Here is a 25898-nt window from a genome sequence, read left to right as displayed (position 1 = left end):
CCCACGATAGTTGGAACACATCCTCCGGTTCCCCTTCTTAAAGAGAGGAACCACCACCCCGGTCTGCCAATCCAGAGGTACCTCCCCCGATGTCCACGCGATGTTGCAGAGTCTTGTCAACCAAGACAGCCCCGCAACATCCAGAGCCTTAAGGAACTCCGGGCGTATCTCATCCACCCCCGGGGCCTTGCCACCGAGGAGCTTTTTAACTACCTCGGCAACCTCAGCCCCAGAAATAGGAGAGCCCACCACAGATTCCCCAGGCCCTGCTTCCTCACAGGAAGACGTTCTGGTAGGATTGAGGAGGTCTTCGAAGTATTCCCTCCACCGATCCACAACATCCGCAGTCGAGGTCAGCAGAGCACCATCCCCACCATACACGGTGTTGACACTGCACTGCTTCCCCTTCCTGAGGCGGCGGATGATGGTCCAGAATTGCTTCGAAGCCGTCCGGAAGTCTTTTTCCATGGCCTCCCCGAACTCCTCCCATGTCCGAGTTTTTGCCTCCGCGACCGCTGAAGCCGCACACCGCTTGGCCTGTCGGTACCTGTCTGCTGCCTCAGGAGTCCCATGAGCCAAAAGAACCCGATAGGACTCCTTCTTCAGCCTGACGGCATCCCTCACCGCCGGCGTCCACCAACGGGTTCTAGGATTACCGCCACGACAGGCACCAACTACCTTGCGGCCACAGCTCCAATCGGCTGCCTCGACAACAGAGGTACGGAACATCGTCCACCCGGACTCAATGTCCAGCACCTCCCTCGTGACATGTTCAAAGTTCTTCCGGAGGTGGGAATTGAAACTCTCTCTGACAGGAGACTCTGCCAGGCGTTCCCAGCAAACCCTCACAATGCCTTTGGGCCTGCCAGGTCTGTCCGGCATCCTCCCCCACCATCGCAGCCAACTCACCACCAGGTGGTGATCGGTAGAAAGCTCCGCTCCTCTCTTCACCCGAGTGTCCAAAACATGAGACCGCAAATCCGATGACACAACTACAAAGTCGATCATGGAACTGCGGCCTAGGGTGTCCTGGTGCCAAGTGCACATATGGACACCCTTATGTTTGAACATGGTGTTTGTTATCGACAATCTGTGACGAGCACAAAAGTCCAATAACAGAACACCACTCGGGTTCAGATCCGGGCGGACATTCTTCCAAATCACACCTCTCCAGGTTTCACTGTCGCTGCCAACATGAGCGTTGAAGGCCCCCAGTAGAACGAGGGAATCACCCGGGGGAGCACTCTCCAGTACTCCCTCAAGTGAATCCAAAAAGGGTGGGTACTCTGAGCTGCCGTTTGGCGCGTAAACGCAAACAACAGTCAGGACCCGTCCCCCCACCCGAAGGCGGAGGGAAGCTACCCTCTCGTTCACCGGGTTGAACTCCAACGTGCAGGCTTTGAGCCGAGGGGCAATAAGAATTGCCACCCCAGCCCGTCGCCACTCACTGCCGGCAACGCCAGAGTGGAAGAGAGTCCAGCCCCTCTCAAGAGAAGTGGTTCCAAAGCCCTTGCTGTGCGTCGAAGTGAGTCCGACTATATCTAGCCGGAACTTCTCCACCTCACGCACTAGCTCAGGCTCCCTCCCCCCCAGCGAAGTGACGTTCCACGTCCCAAGAGCCAGCTTATGTAGCCGAGGATCGGACCGCCAAGTGCCCTGCCCTCGGCTGCCGCCCAGCTCACACTGCACCCGACCTCTATGGCCCCTGCTATGGGTGGTGAGCCCATTGGAGGGGGCACCCACGTTGCCTCTTCGGGCTGTGCCCGGCCGGGCCCCATGGGGACAGGCCCGGCCACCAGGCGCTCGCCATCGTGCCCCACCTCCGGGCCTGGCTCCAGAGGGGGGCCCCGGTGACCCGCGTCCGGGCGAGGGAAATCTGGGTCCTTTGTTTGTGTTCTTCATTGAGGTCTTCGAGCTGCTCTTTGTCTGATCCCTCACCTAGGACCAGTTTGCCTTGGGAGACCCTACCAGGGGGCATAGAAACCCCCGGACAACATAGCTCCTAGGATCATTGGGACACGCAAACTCCTCTACCACGGTAAGGTGGCAGCTCAGAGAGGAGATTTTTGAAAAAAGTTTTTATTAATATAGCTGCATGTGTCAAATATGAGTCATTTTGATGCAGTTGTACGAGTAACATTTCAGAAACAAATCATGAGCTAAGAAAACCTGCTAACAGGCGGTGATAATGTTATTTTAATTGCCTTTTCAGACCGAAACAAAAAGAACTCCCGGGATGTTTCATTGTGCTTTAAATTTTATTGCTGCATTAAGCGATGTCATGATGGTATCCTTACATCACACTCAAATGTATAAGCGCATGCCTAAATTTACCGCATGCCTTTGGTAGGCGCCAGAGTGAGAAGAGGTTTTAAATTAATTAGCGCATGCCTAAATTTACCGCATGCCTTTGGTAAGCGCCGGAGTGAGAAGAGGTTTTAAATTAATTACCGCCCTGGCGCTATTTCAAGGAAATACGGTACCTAATCCTGCAGTCACCAAACCAGATCCCCTCAACGCCCTGACTGCGCCTAGAAATTCTGTCCATAAAAGTTATAAACAGAATCGGTGACAAAGGGCAGCCTTGGCGGGGTCCAACCCTCACTGGAAACGGGTTCGAGCTCCTCCCATGTCCGAGTTTTTGCCTCCGTGACCGCTGAAGCTGCACACCGCTGGGCCTGTCGGTACCTGTCCGCTGCCTCTGGATTCCCATGAGCCAAAAGGACCCAAGCTTGACGGCACCCCTCAACCCCTGGTGTCCACCAGCGGGTTCTAGGATTACCGCCACGACAGGCACCAACCACCTTGCGACCACAGCTCCAATCGGTTGCCTCGACAATAGAGGTACGGAACAGAGTCCACTCGGACTCAACGTCCAGAACCTCCCTCGTGACATGTTCAAAGTTCTACGGGAGGTGGGAATTGAAACTCTCTCTGACAGGAGACTCTGCTGGACTTCCCGGGGGGCACGATCGAATGCCTTCTCTAAGTCCACAAAGCACATGTAGACTGGTTGGGCAAACTCCCATGCACCCTCAAGGACCCTGCCGAGAGTATAGAGCTGGTCTACCGTTCCTCGACCAGGACGAAAACCAACCTGTTCCTCCTGAATCCGAGGTTTGACTATCCGGCGTAGCCTTCTCTCCAGTACACCTGAATAGACCTTAACGTGAAGGCTGAGGAGTGCGACCCCACGATAGTTGGAACACACCGTCCGGTTCCCCTTCTTAAAGAGAGGAACCACCACCCCGGTCTGCCAATCCAGCGGTACCTCCCCCGATGTCCACGCGATGTTGAAGAGTCTTGTCAACCAAGACAGCCCCACATCATCCAGAGCCTTAAGGAAAATTACTAATGATGTTCCATAAATTCTTTTTTAAATTTTTTCAAAAAGATTCAAATAAGCTAGTTTTTCTCTTCTTTTTGTCGGTTGAATTTTGAATTATAAAGAGTCGAAATTGAAGATAAACTATGTTTCAAAATGTTATTTTAAATTTTTTCTTGTTTTCTCCTCTTTTAAACCGTTCAATTAAGTGTTTTTTTTCATAATTTATTCTCTACAAAAAAACCTTCCGTAAAAGGAAAAAAAAATGTACGACGGAATGACAGACAGAAATACCCTTTTTTTTTTTATATATATACATTTATTTATTTAGCTATTTTTGTTTAAATCACACTTACGTGTAACTTACAAATGACAATATATTTATTTATTTAAGTGTGTATCAAACTGGTAGCCCTTCGCATTAATCAGTACCCAAGAAGTAGTTTTTGGTTTCAAAAAGGTTGGTGACCCCTGTACTAGGGCATAAAATCAGTGTCAGTTGAGTCGGTCCATAGGTTGCCTGTAGGGATTTTTAATGTCCAGCAGATGTCAGTATTTAGTGACACAGTATCGACACAGTATCAATACAGTTTTGCAATGTGTCGAAACGCTTCATGACGCCTCATCAACCCATCACTACTTGACGCCATTGTGTTCCTCACAATGTTGTCCGGGTGGTGTCTTCTTCCGTTCCTCCGCTAGATGTCAGCTGTGTTCCTCACAATGTTGTCCGGGTGGTGTCTTCTTCCGTTTCTCCGCTAGATGTCAGCTGTGTTCCTCACAATGTTGTCCGGGTGGTGTCTTCTTCTGTTCCTCCACTAGATGTCTGCTGTGTTCCTCATAATGTTGCCCGGGTGGTGTCTTCTTCTGTTCCTCCGCTAGATGTCAGCTGTGTTCCTCACAATGTTGTCCGGGCTGCTGCGCTCCACAGGAGGATGCTCGCGGTCAGGACGTTGTCGGGACGATCCTTGCTATTATGTGGATGTCGAGGGGAGAAAAATGGCTACCAGCGATGAAGGAGAAGAGGGCGTTGCGATCACTCGTGGACTAACACGTCGAATGTAACCTATGGATGGACACGGAGGGCCCCGCCTGGAGCTAACCTACGCAGTGTGTCATAGCGGGCTGAGTGTTGAGCTGTGACCGCTGCTGGCTGGTAGGTTCTAGGCTACATGGAGCTTAGCTAGCTTGGCGCTGCTAGCACTTAGCATCGACACAAGTGTTTAATCTCGTCTCTTTCTGAAGGCAGCTCGCTTACAAAGTGTTGTGTTTCACGGACAGAAGAGTCCTCTTGCGTCGTCTTTCTGCTAAATGTCACACTTTAGCCCAAGTCGTGCTGCAGATGCTGCGAGGCTGCTAGCTAACGGATCTCCTTTATGCTAACTAACTACCCTTCATGCTAACTAACGACCCTCCATGCTAACTAATTACCCTTCATGCTAACTAACTACCCATCATTGCTAACTAATTACCATTCATGCTAACTAACTACCCTTCATTGCTAACTAACTAGCCTGCATGCTAACTAACTACCCCTTGGTGCTAACTAACTACCATTCATGCTAACTAACTACCCTTCATTGCTAACTAACTACCCTTCATGCTAACTAACTACCCTTCGTTGCTAACAGACTACCCTGGCTAACTAACTACCCTTCATGCTAACTAACTACCCTTCATTGCTAACTAACTATCCTCCATTGCTAACTAACTATCATTTTGTTGCTAACTAACTACCCTTTCTTGCTAACTAACTACCCTTCATTGCTAACTAACTACCCTTCATTGCTAACTAACTACATGTACAGTCGCAGGGGTGACTCGGTTCGACGGTTACGTTACAAAGGAAATGACTAGCATTTTATTAATGATCTATGGTCTTGTTGTAGTTTGTCTCTGGATGCGGGCTGCTTACTCAGCCAGAACCAGAACTGAGCCCAGTCATGTTTTCTTCATATGTCCTCCAGTACCAACACACCTAGTACTTATTTTATGTTATGTTTATGTTACACTCTTAAAGTGTTACATGTGTAACACAAACATAATATTTTCCTATGTCCCCCTGTACAACACACTTTTTATTTATTTATTTGATGTTACATTAGGTGTTACACTCTTAAGGTGTTACATGTGTAACACAAACAATACTTTCATGTCCTCCTGTACAACACACTTCATACTTATTTATTTGGTGTAACACTCTCATGTAACACAAGCATACTATTTTCATATGTCCTCCTCTGTACAACACACCTAGCACGTATATGTCTTTGGTGTTACATGCATGATTTACTGTATGCATTATACGTGTAATACAAACACATGATGTTTTTATTTTTTATGTGTTACTTGTGTAACACAAATATAGTATTTTCATATTGTCCTCCAGTACAATCAGACCTATTACTAATTTATTTAATGTTACATGCATGATATACTGTTTGCAAGCCTGTTACACTTATAGCAGTAATACATGACATGTTACAGTATGAAAGCACGGTAACTGTTGTGTAATTGAAACAAAGTGTTACACATGCTGTAACACATGTATCAGTAGTGCTATGGTATGTTTCTAATGAAAGCAAGGTAACATGTGTATCAGAAACATGAAGTGTTACACATGCTGTTACACGTGTATCAGTAGTACATTGGTAAGTTTCTAATGAAAGCATGGTAACATGTGAAATAGAAACATGAAGTGTTACACATGTATCAGTAGTACATTGGTATTTCTCTAATGAAAGCATGGCAACATGTGTAATAGAAACATGAAGTGTTACACATGCTGTTACCCATGTATCAGTAGTACATTGGTAAGTTTATAATGAAAGCATGGTAACATGTGTAATAGAAACATGAAGTGTTACACGTGTATCAGTGGTACATTGGTATGTCTCTAATGAAATCATGGTAACGTGTGTAATAGAAACATGAAGTGTTACACATGCTGTTACACAATGTATCAGTAGTACATTAGTAAGTTTCCAATGAAAGCATGGTAACATGTGTAATAGAAACATGAAGTGTTACACATGTATCAGTAGTACATTGGTATGTTTCTAATGAAAGCATGTGTAATAGAAACATGAAGTGTTACACATGTATCTGTAGTACATTCAGTGTTTCCCACAGGACAGGCATCTATTTGTGGTGGTGTGGTCGGCGGGGGGGGGCAGCGGCGATGACCAAGAAGAACGCGGAGTTGGAATATAATTACAACATTTTATGTACATATTTATATACAGATTTGAACAATTAGTGATTCACTGAAATATATTTATTAATTGTGGTTCTTACAAAAAATATATCTTATAAAATATAAAAGCTAAAATGTCTCTTAAAGCTCTGCCCCTTTAATTAGTGAATACTAAATAATTCAACTTTAGCATACTACTACAACCATATTATTTACCAGCAACATGAAGTGAAACAGAGGCAGAGGTGTCCTGCCACAGTCAGTCAACCTCCTCCTCCTCCTCCTGCTGAACAGGTCGCACCTGTGGTCCGGACTGTAGGCCTACCTCCTCTCCAAGTCCAGCCCTGTTCGGCCGTTGAAAATATTTTTCTATACTCATCTGTGTGAAGGAGTGAACATCCAACATTAGAATTTATTACTAACGAGCAGAAGCGCTCTATGTACAGTGCCGTCTAACCAGCAGCTCAACACATGCAGGGTTCAACGTTAAGGTTTTTTTCTACTTGCCCGACTTCTCAAATCTACTTGCCCCAATATTTTTACTTGTCCTGCCTAGGTTTTTTTCTGACTGTGTAGTGCTCATGGCTTATATCTTACTAGAATCCTTCCCGTTGACTATTTACAACACTACACAGTATTTATTATTATTATTATTATCTATAATTACATTTAAATGGCATTGCATACATGTAAAATTAAATGGTATTTCACATTATTTGACCAGTAGCAGTTACACTCATCTGAACAGGTCAGCCACCTGGTTAAAGCCCAATCACAGTTGAAATCTTGAAATGAAGGGCCTTTAATAAAACATTAACCTGGACAACATTTTAACAGCTGGTTGGCTCAGATTTTATTCTTTTCATTGCATTCACATGCTGCAGTGGACAGTGGACAATTTAGCTTCAGTCCATGTGTGTTTATTGACAACAGGGTTATAACCTGGACACGTTAGCTCGTCGGTATGAAAACAGGTGACCGAGTCAAACAGCGGCGGTGTTAATGAAGCAGCGTCAGGCGAAACCGTCAGTGAAACGCTCGGTGAAATCGCGGATTAACATTAAATATATGACGAGCCGCGAGCGATGCAGCTATAACCTATCTACCTATAACACCTGTAAAAATGAAGCAATGCTACCACGCTAGCAAGCGTTAGCTAGCCGGCTATGAGCCACCAAGCTGCTAACTATCGCCAAAAGGCACCATTTAAGTTTTTTTCCCCATGGCATCCTGGATCAAGGCTTTCAGCAGCTTTTGGACGTTTGAGGTAGAAACGTAGGAAGCGCCATCATTATGAAAAGTAGTCGGCGAGTATTTTGGTCCCGTCCGTCCGTCCCTCTTCTTCTTCTTCTTCTGGCCCACCAGGTGAATTAAGTGCTATTGGCGGAGTTACAATGCATACCGCCACCTACTGCACCGGAGGTGTAACTACAAGCAACATTCACAGACAGTCCCATTGCTTTTATGAGCGGTCGAGCGAGTCAAAAGCCGAAAAATCCATTTGTGGCGGACATAATTCTTTCGTGGCGGGCCGCCACAAATAAATGAATGTGTGGGAAACACTGACATTGGTATGTCTCTAATGAAAGCATGGTAACATGTGTAATAAAAACGTGAAGGGTTACACATGCTGTTACACAATGTATCAGTAGTACATTGGTAAGTTTCTAATGAAAGCATGGTAACAGGTGTAATAGACACATGCTGTTACACATGTACCAGTAGTACATTGGTATGTTTCCATTGAAAGCATGGCAACATGTGTAATAGAAACATGAAGTGTTGCACTTATTGCGTTACACGTGTAATACAAACATACAGGTAGTTTATTTGCTGGTATTGAATGATGTGAAGCTATGTTGTTACACATGCAAACTTCGTCCCTGGAGGAGTCCCACTCCAAGTGTGTGTGTGTGTGTGTGTGTGTGTGTGTGTGTGTGTGTGTGTGTGTGTGTGTGTGTGTGTGTGTGTGTGTGTGTGTGTGTGTGTGTGTGTGTGTGTGTGTGTGTGTGTGTGTGTGTGTGTGAGCTGGTTGTTGTTTATGGAGAAGGAGCGGTTGTAATAAAGCAGGAGAGAATAAAAGTTAATTAGTACCAGGGGAACGTCACGCTTGTCACCCGAGCCAGCTGAGCGGCAAAAACATGTTCCATGCTGAGTGCGCTGGAGATGTTGTGTGTGTTGTTATTTGACATGAGGTCTTGGTCAAAATGAACCTTTGTATGCTGGTTGTTGAAATCAGTGCAGATTTCATCAGTAATCACTTTGTCACATTTGGAGGGCCCTCAGGTTCTTTGGAACTGGTTTCTCATCTGAATAGTTGAATAATTCCAGGCGCCACTGCTGCAGATATCAGAGCGACGGGCTTCATCCTCTGTCTCTCCGCCGTCGTGAAAACATCCAACCGATATTCAGGACAAATAAAAATGGGAGGTGGTTTCCAGAAGAGAGTGGGGCGTGGCCAAGCCTTAAAGGCACCTGATCCAGGTGAGACAAAGTGGCAAACCCATAAAAACAAGAGGTAACAAAGAGCAGAGCTGCAACAGTATCTTCTTACTTGCTTAAGGCCGTGTTGCACTTCCAGAAAGACTTGCTCTACGTATGCCTCACTTAAAGGAGCCATATGTAATACTTTCATGTCAAGTCATCATTACCTTTTCTTATTACTTGTAATAAATGGAAATGGACATTTGGTATGTCAACTATATTGTCCAATACAGTCTATGATCTTGTCTAACAAAGATAGTATGTTCCTGCAGCCAATGTTAGCATGCTAGCCCGGACAATGATAAATAAATGATAAATGGGTTATACTTGTATAGTGCTTTTCTACCTTCAAGGTACTCAAAGCGCTTTGACAGTATTTCCACATTCACCCATTCACACACACATTCACACACTGATGGCGGGAGCTGCCATGCAAGGCGCTAACCAGCAGCCATCAGGAGCAAGGGGTGAAGTGTCTTGCCCAAGGACACAACGGACGTGACTAGGATGGTAGAAGGTGGGGATTGAACCCCAGTAACCAGCAACCCTCCGATTGCTGGCACGGCCACTCTACCAACTTCGCCACGCCGTCCCATACATGGACATACAGCCTAACAGGGGAAATATATGCTCGTTAGCCTGTATGTGCATGTGTCATCCAACTGACAGGGCAACATATATTTTGAACAAATAAAACCTGTGTGGATATGGGTAGTGTCAGTGCCTATTTCCTCCTCAATATGCTGATACGCTGAGGAAATGGTTCCAACATTAGCACGGCTGTCATGGCAATGTGAAACGTATGGAGACAGCCAAGAATTCCTCATTGGTGTTTGCATATTGTGGACTACATAATATGAAATATGAAAGGTTTGAAACAGTAGCCTATACGCATACCATGGTAAGATGTCTCTTTTTTAGTGTTGGGCGTACATTAGGCTGCTAAGCATCCATCCATCCATTTTCTACCGCTTTTCCCTTTTGGGGTGGCGGGGGGTCGCTGGAGCCTATCTCAGCTACATTCGGACGGTAGGCGGGGTACACCCTTGACAAGTCGCCACCTCATCGCAGGGCCAACACAGATAGACAGACAACATTCACACTCACATTCACACAATAGGGCCAATTTAGTGTTGCCAATCAACCTATACTCGTTGGTTGTAGTTGGTTTTAGTCTTTGTTTTGTGATAGTACTGATAATAACCATATGATTGCCATTTGTTGTGATATTGTCCGCAGGCATGATGTACTTCTTCCTGAAAATAGCCTCGTTGCTGTGTAAAATGTGTTGGTTATTGATTTGTTATTGACATTGTCTATTCAGCTGTTATTGACATTGTCTATTCAGCTATTATGGTCCCAGCACCTCAACCCCTAGTAAGAGGCTGTGGAAGTTTGAAGTTCCTTGGAGTAGCCCAGTCCATCCAGCTGGATTCGGCTACGTATCTGGCAACCTCAGTCAGGGAGAGAGGGAGGGGACTGCAGAATTTTGAACGTGATTGCAGTACCATTTCTGGCCACATTTTCACATATGGCTCCTTTAACCATCTCCGAGATTTATTGTCTCGTTTACTTTCAGATGATCCACAACACATTGTGTAATGGTCCACAACAACTAGATACTGCTGCACAAACATGGGTAACATCAGGAAGTAAACAAACATGAGGCCTCTTCCCACCAAAGGTTCACTAACTTGAAGTTCCTCTCGTACCTGGAAATGTAGGTTCCTGGAACTAGAGGTTCCTGTAGAAGTGTGTGGTTCATGTTTCCACCACACTTCACAGTTCAGGTTGTTTCTACAAATCAGGCCGATGACGTATGGAGTTCTACACTGATACCAATGGAACATTTCAGCTCATATTTCCCTTACTGAAGTGTCAGTAAATGGAATACAAAGCAATAATATCCTGTACAAAATGATATGATTTCAAAAATGAAGTGTACCGAATTGTTCATAAAAAGTCAGGCTTTAGTCCGCGGTGTCCAACAGTGAGACCGTCGGATGAATTCATGAGGGTCAGGTGAGTCCTTAAGGTTAATTTCAGCTGTAGATAACAACATATGCTGCAAATTCCGTATAATTTTTTCCTACACTTTGAATCCTGCGGCTTATAAAAACGGTGTGGCTAATTTATAGATTGGCCATAATATAAATTATACCTGATGAGATGGAGGAGGATCTAGGCCCGGACACTCCCCACAGTGCCCAGAACCTCCAAGCACCACCGGCGCAGCCCCAGGGCAGACCGTCGGAGGGGGGACGCGTGGCGTAGAGCGCTACCTGGACACAAGTCGAGGGACTGATCACCCTCAGCTGGGTCGCCCGGGTAAGGGTGTTTGATTAAGACCCGAAACACCCTATGACCCCGGGAGAATCACTGATGATGTGTCCAGGTTGCACCATGAGGTGTATTATTAAAACTAATTTCAAACAAAAACAACAAGCATATAGAGTGAGAAAGCATTTTATTGTTTGTGCTGTGGCGCCATCTTTTGGACGAGTTCGCTCACTGCAGGTGCTGCAGTGTTCTTCCATTTAGTACTTTCAACCGGAAGTTTAGTTTTCTAGCCGTCCATAGTGTTTCTACTCGTATGGATTCTTCAGTCATCACTCCAAGCAACGTTTGTTAGTTTTACAACATGACTAAAACTATTCTTACTTACTAAAGCGTCCCATGTGTGATGTCTGTAGGAGTGTTTTCGTGCATATTTGTACGTCCTATTGTAATGTAATCAAGCTGGTGCCGTTAGCATTAGCTAATATGCTAACATGTTTACGAGTGTCTGTGTTAGTATTTTTAACTTATTCTCATTCTTTTTGTACAGTACAAATTCCTCACTAAATTCACCAAAATGTCACCGTGGAGTTATTGAGTCTGTTTAGCTTTTTGGAAAGCTAGATTCCGCAGCTAGTGGGTCCATGACAATGACTTCTGTTTTGTTTGATCATCCATTTTACTGCCACGTTACAGACACGGTTTGGAAACAATTAAAGTATGTAAATAAACATTTTTACATCATATTTAATGTACCTGTAATGTACCATACTTACATCATATTTAGTGTACCTGTAATGTATCATATCTACGTCATATTTAATGTACCTGTAATGTACCATACTTACATCATATTTAGTGTACCTGTAATGTACCATACTTACATCATATTTAATGTACCTGTAATTTACCATATGTACATCATATTTAATGAACTTATAATGTACAATATATACATCATATTTAATGTACCTGTAGTGTACCATATTTACATCATATTTAATGTACTTATAATGTACCATACTTACATCATATTTAGTGTGCCTGTTATGTACCATACTTACATCATATTTAATGTACATGTAATGTACCATACTTACATTATATTTAATGTACCTGTAATGTACCATATTTATATCATATTTGATGTACCTGTAATGTACCATACTTACATCATATTTAATGTACTTATAATGTACCATACTTACATCATACTTAATGTACCTGTAGTTTACCATATTTACATCATATTTAATGTACGTATAATGTACCATACTTACATCATATTTAGTGTACCTGCAATGTACCATATTTACATCATATTTAATGTACTTATAATGTACCATATTTACATCATATTTAATGTACCTGTTATGTACCATACTTACATCATATTTAATTTACCTGTTATGTACCATACTCACATCATATTTATTGTACCTGTAATGTACCATATTTTCATCATATTTAATGTACCTGTTATGTACCATACTTACATCATATTTAATGTACCTGTAGTGTACCATATTTTCATCATATTTAATGTACTTATAATGTACCATACTTACATCATATTTAATGTACTTATAATGTACCATACTTACATCATATTTAGTATACCTGTAATGTACCATACTTACATCATATTTAATGTACCTGTTATGTACCATACTCACATCATATTTAATGTACATGTAATGTACCATACTTACATCATATTTAATGTACCTGGAATGTATCATATTTACATCATATTTAATGTACCTGTAATGTACCATACTTACATCATATTTAATGTAATTATAATGTACTATACTTACATCATATTTAGTATACCTGTAATGTACCATACTTACATCATATTTAATGTACTTATAATGTACCATACTTATATTTAGTGTACCTTTAATGTACCATATTTACATCATATTTAATGTACTTATAATGTACCATACTTACATCTAGGGCTGGGCGATATGGCCTTTTTTTAATAGCGCGATATTTTAAGGCCATATCGCGATACACGATATATATCTCGATATTTTGCCTTAGCCTTGAATGAACACTTGATGCATATAATCTAGGGCTCCAACTAACGATTCATTTGATAATCGATTATTACTTCGATTAATCGATTAATAATCGGATAAAAGAGACAAACTACATTTCTATCCTTTCCAGTATTTTATTGGGGGGAAAAAACAGCATACTGGCACCATACTTATTTTGATTATTGTTTCTCAGCTGTTTGTACATGTTGCAGTTTATAAATAAAGGTTTATAAAAAAAATTGCCTCTGCGCATGCGCATAGCATAGATCCAACGAATCGATGACTAAATTAATCGCCAACTATTTTTATAATAGATTTTAATCGATTTAATCGATTAGTTGTTGCAGCCCTAATATAATCACAGCAGTATGATGATTCTACGTGTCTACATTAAAACATTTTTCTTCATACTGCATTAATATATGCTACTTTAAAACTTTCATGCAGAAAAGGAAATCACAACTAAAAAAATCACTATTTTTTCATACGGTGTTGATCTGGAAATGTTTGCCTCTGCATTTTGATGGTGTGGGCGTGTGGCACCGAACGGAGATGTTGACATGCGGAGTAAGCACTCTTCATTCTCTAGCAGGTGACTTTTCAAATGATGCTACATATTAGCAGGAATGCTACTTTTTATAGCAACGCTTTTGCCCCACACTTGACAAATTACGGTTGTCTGTTCGACATATTCCCACTTGAAGCCAAACCACCGCCAGACGATAGACTCCCTGCTCTTTTTTGGGGGAATTAATTATTCCTTCATTTGTTACCAGATTCGCACCTTCTCTCTCTCGTATTACCATTCGCACGGCTGCGCTAGCATCACAGCTAACGTTACCCATGTTGCTACCTCTTTGCTGCGCGAGGGCGTATACGTATGTGACGTATGACGTGACAGTATGTAACATGTGTAAGAAGGTGCGCTTGTCTGTCTGTGAAAAGGAGACACAGGAAAGAGCGAGCAGAGCCTGTAGTGTAATGCCAGCAGCTAAAAGCAACTGCGTGAGAACGCATACTTGAATATCACGATATAGTCATTTTCTATATCGCACAGAGACAAACCCGCGATATATCGCGTATATCGATATATCGCCCAGCCCTACTTGCATCATATTTTATTTACCTGTAATGTACCATATTTACATCAGATTTAATGTACTTATAATGTACCATACTTGCATTATATTTAGTATACCTGTAATGTACCATACTTGCATTATATTTAATGTACCATATTTACATCATATTTAATGTACGTGTAATGTACCATACCTACATCATATTTAATGTACCTGTAATGTACCATATTTACATCAGATTTAATGTACCATATTTACATCATATTTAATGTATGTGTAATGTACCATCTTGTTGTGTAACAAACTAGTGTTTGGTGGTAAAAAGTCTTATATTCTTGGCTAAATGCTGTGTTCCTCGGGCTGCATTGGCCGCTCGCCTCCACCCTTTCCTCTTCAAGGCTGCGTACACCCTACCAGTGTCAGGGGGGGATCAGCTGCACCAGTCCCTGCGAGCCACACACACACACACACACACACACACACACACACACACACTGGACGGTCTGGCAAACAAAGCCACCGGCACCGCCATGTCTCCGCTCTTCCCCCCCTTCTCACGCGGCGGCAAGGGCAAGGCATGACACGGCCATCACTGCCTCTCCTCGTCAGACAGACGTGCGTTCCCAGGAAGTGAGCGTCTGTAGCCGAGCGTCAAAAGATTGTCAATCAGACGGTTGTATTCTGCTGAGGGGAGATGCTGGCTGGCCAGCGAGAGAACAGCAGGTAGGGGAGAGAGAGAAAAACAACAAGCGGTCTCCGCGGTGACGGATGTTTGCTCTTACTCGCCGTAGGGTAGTGTCTTGATATTTGTATTGTTTTTATCGGTGTGCTTGAGCCCTCCCGTTCAATGCCGCAGCCGTGAGCATCCATACTCAACATGTACGGCGTGGTGCCGGGAGACGGTCAGCATCAGCACCCGGCAGGCAGGAAGTAGTGACACAGGAAGACCATGATGTGCACAAGCACACCACTCCATGATCCCTTTCTGCTTCCTAGTTGTCTTCAGGCGTTATGCTACTTCCAATGCTGTAGAATTAGCATAGACGTTGGACATTTGCAGTGTCTGTAAGGGGGGTGTGTACATTTGTGACGTTACGTGCAATGATGATGACATGAACACAAAGATTTGTGGAGTGATAGTGATTATATGTTCTCAGACATATTGAACTATTGTGCTCAAGACATAATTTTACAGGACAAAACAGATGACAACTTGTAAAAGCATGAGGTCTACAACTTCTTTGTGTGTGTCTGGGTCAAGGACATTGGTAGCAACACTCCCCGATAAATATGTATCATTCTTGTAAGGGTAAAGTTGTATTTAAAGATTTAACTTCGCGTCTACAGCCATGTTTGTTGTTGTTGTTGTTCCACGCGCCGTTTACGAGTAGTGTTTTTATCAAAATATAACTATAGATGTCAACATTGTGTATGTGCTGAAAGATTCGTTTATGATTGTTTATCAAAATATAACGATAGATGTCAACATTGTGTATGTGCTGAAAGATTCATTTATGATTGTTTATCAAAATATAACTATAGAAGTCAACATTGTGTATGTGCTGAAATATTAATTTATGATTGTTTATCAAAATATAACTATAGATGTCAACATTGTGTATGTGCTGAAATATTAATTTGATTGTTTATGAAAAAATAACTATAGATGTCAACATTGTGTATGTGCTGAAAGATTCATTTATGATTGTTTATCAAAATATAAGTATAGATGTCAACATTGTGTATGTGTTGAAATATTCATTTAAGATTGTTTATGAAAATATAACCTTAGATGTCAGCATTGTGTACGTGCTGAAAAATTCATTTATGATTGTTTATCAAAATATAACTATAGATGTCAACATTGTGTATGTGCTGAAAGATTCATTTATGATTGTTTATCAAAATATAAGTATAGATGTCAACATTGTGTATGTGTTGAAATATTCATTTAAGATTGTTTATGAAAATATAACCTTAGATGTCAGCATTGTGTACGTGCTGAAAAATTCATTTATGATTGTTTATCAAAATATAACTATAGATGTCAACATTGTGTATGTGCTGAAAGATTCATTTATGATTGTTTATCAAAATATAAGTATAGATGTCAACATTGTGTATGTGTTGAAATATTCATTTAAGATTGTTTATGAAAATATAACCTTAGATGTCAGCATTGTGTACGTGCTGAAAGATTCATTTATGATTGTTTATCAAAATATAACTATAGATGTCAACATTGTGTATGTGCTGAAAGATTCATTTATGATCGTTTATCAAAATATAACTATAGATGTTAACATTGTGTATGTGCTGAAAGATTCATGTATGATTGTTTATCAAAATATAACTATACTGTAGATGTCAACATTGTGTATGTGCTGAAAGATTCATTTATATGATTGTCTTTGGTAAAAGCTTAACTCCTTTAGGTTTTGCTCACATTTGATTAAGACTTGCTAGTTGGTTCTTTTGGAAACACAAACATGTGTTTAAGAAATACAAATAATATCAAGTTAATACTTAAATGGGACCTAATAACCGTTAAAATATATCTAAAAACCTTTAACAAAGTGGTCACTGCAAACATTCTTCGACTGTGCTCCCTTGGACTGGAATGTGAGCTGCATGATTTTCTCGTCGCTGTTTTGTAAAATCTTGCACTCTTCCTCTCTTTTTGATTTGCTCTCGAGGAACTCTGATGGAACGTTGATCCTTTTTGCAATTTAAATGACTCATACAGCCGAAAACAACACTAGCAAAGTGCATTTTTTCTTCGAGAAAGGTTAAATGGCGCCGAGTGGCCATTGAGAACAAAACTAGCTTGACCAGCACGCATGTTTAATGGTCAGGACGTGACGTCAGTAAAATCCAAGCAATGAAGAGCTGAGTGTATTTCTTACTAAAAATATACACATATCCAAACCCAGAAAACATTGTACGCAAGAAAAAATTCAGATGTATTCAAGTGTACACACGCACAAATCCATGCACGTTTCTTTTTTACATCGCAATCAACATGGCTTTGATCCCAGTATTAATATCATTTTTATAATTTACAAAGTCCCCTGCTCACAGCCAGATTAGTTTCATGTGAAAAATATACAATTATTTGGTTTGCATTTTTTTTTATGTACACATACCAGCATATCAAAAAGGATACGGAAGACTTTGACTCTCGTCTGATTACTCAATTTATTATCAAGTATCACGCTTGTTACATGAGGCCCCAGGTGTGTTACAGTGTATCTTTGTGGCAGATAGCCATGCAAATGTCAGCCTCCACTGGAAATCTTTCAGCTGCTGACCTCCACATTGGCCTTTTTAAAAGCGTTTATCGGGGCAAACAGCTGGATGAGAAACCGCATGGCAAGTTTACGAGCTGCTGGTGGATGCCATGACTCCGCCCTTTATGTCCCCCAAGCCAGACAATGTTTGCTAAAGGCCCAAATAAACAAGGCCGAGGTGTCACCTCTACTCCTGTTTGGACTTGATGACAATCAGCCGTTGCAACCTTTTGTCTACATTTCACACTGCTTAACGGCTTGCGGTAACGTGCATGTTTCCTTTTGCTGCTGGGTTAAAAAAAATAAATGTCTCCACGTGATAGGGGCCGGACAATAAACGCTATCAATGATGACTGCGGTAAAACTCCCCACTCTTTGAAATGAAAATGGTAGAAAAAGCGAGATTTATGACTGCAATTTGATAAACTCACAGACTGACTGGCACCAGTTCACTAGCTTAAATGCTAACAAGAAAACAAGAGACATCAATGACTTTCCCCATGAAGAAAGGACATCCCCTAATCTAAACGTATATAAACACATTACTGTGTGAGCAACTAAGATATTTATTTCTGTACGTTGAACCTACAAGCTGTGAGTCATCCTTCTATACCAGATGGAGGTGTTTTACGGTGCATTCAAGGACCGCTGAATAGAGTAGGACGCCATGTAATATTAAAATATTTTATTTGTTAGCACTTTTCATTAAAATAAATGTTAAAGTGCTACATTAAATTTTAATATTTAACACAATAAACGTTTAGCCATTAAAACAGATAAAATATTAAGACAAAGTAGTGCCTTTTTTTAACAGTGTGTCTATTTTATTTATAAAAAAAACAACCCAAAAAAACGTTCTAAATATTTCAGTGTGTGTATAAGTAAGTTTTGAGCACATTCAACAATATGGCTTTAATAATGATAACCGTGATATGAAATCACTGTAAAAGTCCACCTTGGTGAAGAAAAGTCCTGTGAGAAGTATTTCTTCTTAAAGGGGAACTGCACTTTTTTTTTCGCCTATGGTTCACAATCATTATGAGAGACAAGATGACAATAGGTTTTCTGCATTCTAATTTGTAAAATTAGTCTCTTTATTGGTGGATAGTAATGCAGCTTATAGGAGCAATCAATTCTACCTCTAAATCACTTTAAAAATGCATTCAAAAACCGTCAACAATACTTCATTTACGTTGTGTAACCTGTATAATAACAAACTGTAGCAACATTGTTATTGTAACAACGGGTGCGTGCAACACGTTTGAGTTTTAAAACACAACACAATGTGATAAGACACCAATCTGTACTGAGTAATAAACATGAACAATCATATTACAGTAGCTGTAAAGTATTATTTCATGTTTTGTTTGTACACATCTAACCAGACAGCATATGTACTGTAGTGTATGGTGATGTATAATGATCAATATTTAAAGTGTGACTCACTTGATGGATAGTTGTCTGTGTGGTCCAGCTGGCCTGGGACATTTTTTCCGGTTTATTTGGGTAAGCACTCAATTTACGTATGTCAAAATAGCTTGGCTTCGATTTCCACATTTATATTGTCAAAGTCACTTTCACCTCACTCTCTCGGCTTCCATCTGATCCATCGTGTCACCCTTACTATGTGCTCACTTCTAGAAGCAGCAGTTCATCCTAAGTATATTCAGCTTCAAAAAGATAAGGTTGTGAAATCTCATTTGTCCAAAAATAGTCGTCTTTGTTGTCTGTTACCGAGTGTGCCATGATTAGAACACACACGCCTTTGTTACCAAATGTAGGAACACAGCTGTTGCCAGAAATCGGAAGTGTGTTGCTACGGGAACGGAAATAAATGCGCAGAGGAAATTACTTCCGGCAATGATTAAAATGACTAAAATAAAGTTAATATTGTACATATTATTATGAAAGTGTCTGTTACTACATTATATATATACTTGCAGTGTGTATATTGTACATATTGTTATGAAGGTGTCTGTTACTACATTATATATATATATATATATATATATATATATATGCAGTGTTTCCCACACATTCATTTATTTGTGGCGGCCCGCCACGAAAGAATTACGTCCGCCACAAATGGATTTTTCGGCTTTTGACTCGCTCGACCGCTCATAAAAGCAATGGGACTGTCTGTGAATGTTGCTTGTAGTTACAACTCCGGTGCAGTAGGTGGCGGTAACTCCGCCAATAGCACTTAATTCACCTGGTGGGCCAGAAGAAGAAGAAGAAGAAGAAGAGGGACGGACGAAACGGGATCAAAATACGAGGGTAATATAGGTTCTAGGTAGATATGTTATAGCTGCATCGCTCGCGGCTCGTCATATATTTAACGTTAATCCGCTGCTTCATTAACACCGCCGCTGTTTGACTTGTGGGCCGGGGCAGACGAACGTAGTAAAAGTCACGTGTTACCCTACCGACGAGCTAACGTGTCCAGGTTATAACCATGTTGTCAATAAACACACATGGACTGAAGCTAAATTGTCCACTGTCCACTGCAGCATGTGAATGCAATGAAAAGAATACAATCTGAGCCAACCAGCTGTTAAAATGTTGTCCAGGTTAATGTTTTGGCCATTAAAAGCCCTTCATTTTAAGATTTCAACTGTGATCGGGCTTTAAACAGGTGGCTGACCTGTTCAGATGAGTGTTACTGCTACTGGTCAAATAATGTGAAATACCATTTAATTTTACATGTATGCAATGCCATTTAAATGTAATTATAGATAATAATAATAATAATAATAAATACTGTGTAGTGTTGTAAATAGTCAACGGGAAGAATTTTAGTAAGATATAAGCCATGAGCACTACACAGCCAGAAAAAAACCTAGGCAGGACAAGTAAAAATATTGGGGCAAGTAGATTTGAGAAGTCGGGCAAGTAGAAAAAAACCTTAACGTTGAACCCTGCATGTGTTGAGCTGCTGCCACTTAAGGTTAGACGGCACTGTACATAGAGCGCTTCTGCTCGTTAGTAATACATTCTAATGTTGGATGTTCACTCCTTCACACAGATGAGTATAGAAAAATATTTTCAACGGCCGAAAAGGGCTCGACTTGGAGAGGAGGTAGGCCTACAGTCCGGACCACAGGTGCGACCTGTTCAGCAGCAGGAGGAGAAGGAGGTTGACTGACTGTGGCAGGACACCTCTGCCTCTGTTTCACTTCATGTTGCTGGTAAATAATATGGTTGTAGTAGTAGGCTAAAGTTAAATTATTTAGTATTCACTAATTAAAGGGGCAGAGCTTTAAGAGACATTTTAGCTTCTATATTTTATAAGATATATTTTTTGTAAGAACCACAATTAATAAATATATTTCAGTGAATCACTAATTGTTCAAATCTGTATATAAATATGTACATAAAATGTTGTAATTATATTCCAACTCCGTGTTCTTCTTGGTCATCGCCGCTGCCGCCGCCACCCCCCACCCCCCGACCACACCACCACAAATAGATGCCTGTCCTGTGGGAAACACTGTATATATATATATATATATATATATATATATATGTATATATAAACTTGCAGTTTGTATATTGTACATATTACATATTGTTATGAAGGTGTTTGTTACTACATTATATATATACTTGCAGTGTGTATATTGTACATATTACATATTATGAAGGTGTCTGTGACTACATTATATATATACTTGCAGTGTGTATATTGTACATATTGTTATGAAGGTGTCTGTTACTACATTATATATATACTTGCCGTGTGTATATTGTACATATTACATATTGTTATGAAGGTGTCTGTTACTACATTATATTTATACTTGCAGTGTGTATATTGTACATATTACATAAATTTATGAAGGTGTCTGTTACTACATTATATATATACTTGCAGTGTGTATATTGTACATATTACATATTGTTATGAAGGTGTCTGTTACTACATTATACATATACTTGCAGTGTGTATATTGTACATATTACATATTGTTATGAAGGTGTCTGTTACTACATGATATATATACTTGCAGTGTGTATATTGTACACAATCAATGTTTACTTATACAGCCCTAAATCACAAGTGTCTCATATTGTTATGAAGGTGTCTGTTACTACATTATATATATGAACCCCCTTCCTTGTCCTCCATCATGGTGCTGGAGGTCCAGCTCTCTCCAAATGTAAATCGGGCTTTTTCTCACCGAGCCTCTTTCTTTTCTGTTGGCGGTCCTCGGCTTCCAAATCCCTTCCCGTGGTTACGTCACGCTCTCTCGGGAGCGCTTTGAAGACTTTGGGCTTTTCCAGGACACGGGCTGCCTCCATCTCTTGGCGCTAACTCCCCGCGATGCTCATGGCACTTGACGTTTGCTTGCTGAGGAGTCCACATTCCATGCATGCCTTCAGCCCAGACCAGGTCTTTCAAGTGGTCATTAGAAAAACAACATTTAGCTTGTTAGCTCGCCAGTTAGCCTGTCTTCTATAGAGGAACTTGTTATTGTGCTTCGTTGTGTGTGAGGCCTTCTTCAGTCAGGGGTGTGCTAGCACGGCTCTACGCTGGTCGCCCCCACCCAGACCCAGATCTATTTCTGGTGGGTGCTTGACAGTGACTCACATGTGTGCCTGCTGACTTGTTCCATCACTTGTTGCCAAAGAGACAATTACGACAAAGTGATGAACCACGGCTTTCCACAGTGAGCAACAACACCTGGGCCCTCGTGTAACAAGCTTGCCATTTTTCACCACCAAGTTGAGATGTGTCCAGACTGACGTTGACGTGGAAATGTTTGGAGATTGGAGTTTCACATGAAACTCCAATATGGCTGTAAGCAGCATGAACACATTTTGTGTTGTAAATTATTATTTGCAAATTAAACTACCAGTAGTTGACTGTATATGCTTATGTGTGTTTCATTGTATGATTAAACATATCAATTGTATTTACATTCTGCAAAGTATGTGAAAATACACTCGAAACATCACAAAATGACACAAATTCAGTCGGCCATTTTGAAACTTCCGTTCCAAATGTTGTCAGGTTGAAACACTGATGACATCTATCAAACAGACAATAAGCAAGGAATCATGCAGAGACAGAGTTAAATTTTACTCATGAGGAGAGACGTATTGGGCTGTACACTTAGTTACAGTTCCAACCTACGCTCTAAGGCACAGCCCACGTGCTCCACTATTTATTCGGGAGGTCCCTGGTTACATCACTGAGGCTGCTTCTGAAGGAAGGGGGTAATTTCAGCAGACCCAGTTAGACACAATATATGATTATTCAGAAATGGAAATGTGCTGACACTCGTGATATCGCCCTGTCTCTGCCTTGTCTGCGTCAAGATACTCGATGTTCGCCCTTGGCAGTCAGCAGGCCGGGCCTGGACACAAACACTGATACGAGACGACTCGCAATCCAAGATTGCAAGTTGTCCCTTTGCACAGATAGAAATGTACAACTTCAGCACAATTGATAATAACTATAGCAACGGCCTTTAAGCATAAGAATTGTGTGATAACTTACACATAATTATTCTAACATTTATCATCGGTAATTTCCGTAGATCCTACGTCACTAAAGTAACACGTCTGCATTCTGACCATATTATTAGAGCAGTCATACTGGAAATAAAGACATTCACAAAACAATAACACACATTTTTTTATATATGTTTATGCATTCTAAATGGTAAATAAATATGAAACAATTGAGTCAACAGATGGAAGGTCCTCTCCATGTACATGTGGTCACCTGAATATGAAGCAAATATGAATGGTATTGTTATTATAAGCTCCTACGCAGACAGACTATTTTAGTGACACATTGATAGCAGTGAGCTAATGCTAGCTTGCGCTGCTATTGTTGACACACAGCTACTTCTGCTTGGTGTCAAACTTGCTAAAGGTAAATTGTAGATTATAATTCATGCATCGCTCACCTGCTAGGAGAGAAATGTGACCATGGACCCACAGGCTGGTCCACTCTCACATCCCCCAAGATGGCCAAGAAGTTGAACAACTTTTTTTAGTGTGATTAATTCTTCATCTAAACGGAATTATGTGATCCCAGTGAGAGTGGAAATATTACAGTAAGTGTTTGTTTTATTATGGTTAGTTTGTATGTTTAGCAGCCAGCAATGCTGCTAATGCTATAGTGTCACAATAAAGCTACATCCGTTTAGCACTCGGCTTCTAAAACTTATTGTTCATCCTCTTCGTGTTCAGGCTCAAGCTATAAGGCTCTGGATCATAATTTGTCCTAAATTAATTGTTGTTGTCTCTCATGAAGTCTGCTTGATTAGCATTGTTGTTGATGGGGAAGGGATCTGTGCTTCCTCCTCTACATCACACGACCACGTGACTGACTTCCTCATTATCTCTCAAAATGTCCCGGTAATCTCCGTGAGATTGATACTATTTTGATCATATCTATTTATTCCCAAACTTTGCAAGTCTTTAGGTGTGATACATCAGATATATATGATGATAACTTCAATATAGAGACAACTACTTTCTTCATATTTTTATGGGTGTAGTCAGAATCCTCCTCTGCTAAAGTTGTACGTATCATTGCAGCGACCATCTTACTTTATCTCCGGTCTCCATTGACTTTTGTATGCCCTGCCCATCCATCTTCTTCTTCACCTTCTTCCTGTCCTGACCAGTCCCTTTTTATTCCGGCCTGTGTACAGTTCTGGCAGACCTCCCAGCCATGATGAGGAAGAAGCACCTCCCACTGAGTCCTACTGAAAGCTAATTGGCCAGCGTGGCTACTTTCAATATGATTTGTCTATTTATTAGGTAGGCGTGGCCTAGGCGGGTCCCGGACATAGGAAGGCCCCTGGACTCTTGTTCAGTCAATTAGAACCAGCAGAGACAAAAGTATCGGGACAGGTGAATGTGGCGCTGCTTCAACCATTGCAGATACAACTGGTCTTTTTAGCAGGTTCTGTGCTGACTTCCTGTAGCGTGTCCTGGAAAGATCCTGTGGTCCATGAGTCTGGATCCACACCTGCTTACCAATGAGATGGAGGAGGGACTCTTAAAACTTACAAACGTTGCTTGGAGTGATTAATGAAGAATCCATATGAGTAGATACGCTATGGATGGCTAGAAGATTGAACAGCGCTCCAGTTGGAAAAAAAAAAAGCACTACCGATAAATGGAAGGACACTGTAGCACCTGCAGTGAGCAAATTCGTCAAAAAGATGGCGCCATAGCATAAACAATAAAGTTTATGTTAGCGTTTTTTCTTATTATTTTTTTTTATACATAAAATTATTTTCATTATTGCTGTCAGCGAGGAAAAATCCATAAATTAGCCGCTCCGTCTTATAAGCCGCAGGTTTCAAAGCGTAGGAAAAAAGTATCAATTTATACTTTATGGGACTCTCACCATCAATAATTCTCCCCAAAAATGTTTTGATATCTGACCGGGCGTTTATTTGAGTTCTTGTGAGAATTCTTCTCTGATGCCGCTCCATGCAGTACTGGTTGCCCAAAGTACGCCTCCTCTGCTTGCCTGTCACAACTCTCAATTATTGCCAGGAAATCCCGATTTTGTCCTTACTTTCTGGCATCTTCCTGCTCCCGTTTTGTTTGTTTTTGGCCATGGCAGCGATGGTGTTGCTCGACAAGCCTCCGCCCGCAACACCCGCAGTGGGGTCTCATTAAAGGAGCGCCACCAGTTTCATGTTCCGTCATTCAGTCAAATAATAACACCACAGGGACGGACATGAAGACGACAGAAAATGCAAACTTTGTGTAAATATCTTGACAAATATGAGATTATTATAATTAGTAAAGGAGAGCAGTTACAATGTGTTAAATCCATAAAGTGGTATACAAACCCCGTTTCCATATGAGTTGGGAAATTGTGTTAGATGTAAATATAAACGGAATACAATGATTTGCAAATCCTTTTCAACCCATATTCATCTGAATGCACTACAAAGACAACATATTTGATGTTCAAACTCACAAACTTTTTTTTTTTTTTTTTTACAAATAATAATTAACTTAGATTTTCATGGCTGCAACACGTGCCAAAGTAGTTGGGAAAGGGCATGTTCACCACTGTGTTACATGGCTTTTCCTTTTAACAATACTCAGTAAACGTTTGGGAACTGAGGAGACACATTTTTTAAGCTTCTCAGGTGGAATTCTTTCCTATTCTTGCTTGATGTACAGCTTAAGTTGTTCAACAGTCCGGGG

At 41.1% G+C, this 25898-nt stretch overlaps 1 protein-coding gene across 5 annotated transcripts in view; it reads left to right on the top strand.

The window, feature by feature from the left end:
• Positions 1-4212: 4212 nt before the first annotated feature.
• wdfy3 (WD repeat and FYVE domain containing 3) overlaps positions 4213-25898 on the top strand; it is a 148500-nt gene continuing 126814 nt past the window's right edge. For all 5 annotated transcript variants that reach the window (XM_072915983.1, XM_072915982.1, XM_072915981.1 and 2 more), the window contains exon 1: positions 4213-4481. The gene's annotated coding sequence lies outside the window, so the exon portion shown is untranslated. The remainder of the gene's footprint in view (positions 4482-25898) is intronic.

The sequence above is a fragment of the Nerophis lumbriciformis genome, linkage group LG24, assembly GCF_033978685.3.
Source record: "Nerophis lumbriciformis linkage group LG24, RoL_Nlum_v2.1, whole genome shotgun sequence".
Taxonomy (NCBI): Eukaryota; Metazoa; Chordata; class Actinopteri; order Syngnathiformes; family Syngnathidae; genus Nerophis; species Nerophis lumbriciformis.
Note: the sequence above shows the minus strand (reverse complement) of the source record. Positions and strands in the feature narration are given on the sequence as shown.